Raw genomic sequence first — 1,799 nt, forward strand, 5'->3', positions numbered from 1 at the left:
GCTAAGACAAAGGCTTTAAATGAACTGTCTTAAATATGCTCAAATAGCTCAAGGAACCTGTGGACATAGAACTAAAGGAAGCCAGAGAACAATCAATGTATAAACAAACAGAAGATACCAATAAAGAGATGGAAATTATAAAAAGGAAATAAAGAAATAATTCTGGAGCTGAAATGTACAATAACTAAAATGAAAAATTTGAAAAGCTCAACGAAATTGACAAATCTTTAGCTAGACTGATACAAAGAAAGAAGGTATAATTAAATAATTAAAATCAGAATGAAAGTGGGGACATCACTATGACCCCTGCAGAAAAAAAAAGAATTACAAGGGCATACTATGAACAATTACACACCAACAACTTAGGTAACCTAGAGGAAACGGACAAATTCCTAGAAACACACAAATGACCAACACTCACTTAAGAAGAAATAGAAAATCTGAACAAACCTATAAAAAGTAAAGAGATTGAGTCAATAGTAAGAGATTGAATCGGCGATCAAAAATCTCTCCAAAGGCAGGATCAGATGGCTTCTCTGGGTTAATTCTACAAAACCCTTAAAGAAGAATTAACACCAATCCTTCTCAAACTACCAGAAAACAGAAGAGGGAAGACTTCCTAACTCATTTTAGGTAGAAGTGTAAAACGGTTCAGCCTCTGTAGAAAACAGTTTGATGGTTCCTTAAAAAGTCAAAAATAGAATTTCCGTGTTATCTAGCAATTCAACTCCTAGGTATGTACCCCAAAAAACTGAAAACAGGTACTCAAACAAATATATATACACATGCATGTTTACAGCTGCACTACTGACACTAGCGGAAAGGTGGAAACACCACAAAGGTCCAACAGCGGTTGAATAGATAAACCAACTGTGGTATATGCATGCAATGGAATATTATTCCGCCATAAAGAGGAATGCAGTGCTGACACAAGCCACAATACGGGTGAACCTTGAAAACATTTATGCTAAGTGAAAGTAGCCAGATACAAAGGGTCACATACCGTATGATTCCATTTACATAAAATAACCAAAATAGGTAAATAGGCTGCCAGGGGCTGAGGGGAGAAGGGGATGTGAAGAAACTGTTTAAACGGGTAGGAGGTTTTACATTGGAGTGATGGAAATGTTTTGGAACTAGATAGAGGTGGCTGGGATTGTACCATACCGCAAATGTACTAAATGCCATTGAATTGTACACTTTAAAACGGTCAGTATTATGTTGTGTGAATTTCGCCTTAATTTTTTAAAAACTGAAGCCACTCTTTCAGAAATATCAAATTATTGACAACCTTCCAGGTCAAGCCTCAGGTCACGGGTAGCAATTTCATCCCTGTTCAATTTTCTCTGGAGCTCCTGGTAGTTTTGAAGCTCCAGAAAACAGAGCAGGAAAATTCTCAAGATGTAGCTCACACCAGGCCGTGAGTGCTCCCTTATGGTCAGTAAATCCTGGGGGGGTGGGGGTGGGTGGGTACTCGGGGACCTAAAACTACAAGACATGAAGCTGTCCACGGTGCAAATACACTACCGCCACGTGGTGCTTCGGCCATGACCCTCTTCCACTACTGGCCCGGCCTCCACTCCCTCTAAGGTCAGTGCTCAGCCCAACGTAAGGTTCATTGCGGGGTCCCTGGGACAGAGCGGGGAACGCTCGGCCCGTCTCGCGCCCCTCGCCGTCCTTTGCTGAGGCTGCAGGTGGGGCCCGACGTGGACGGGGGAGCGCAGCGCCGCCGACGGGGCGGGGCCGGGGCGGGCCGGGGGCGGGGTCTGCGCCGGCGCCGGGTCCGGCGGGCGCTCTGC

This window comes from Hippopotamus amphibius, chromosome 3 (genome assembly GCF_030028045.1).
Source record: "Hippopotamus amphibius kiboko isolate mHipAmp2 chromosome 3, mHipAmp2.hap2, whole genome shotgun sequence".
Taxonomy (NCBI): Eukaryota; Metazoa; Chordata; class Mammalia; order Artiodactyla; family Hippopotamidae; genus Hippopotamus; species Hippopotamus amphibius.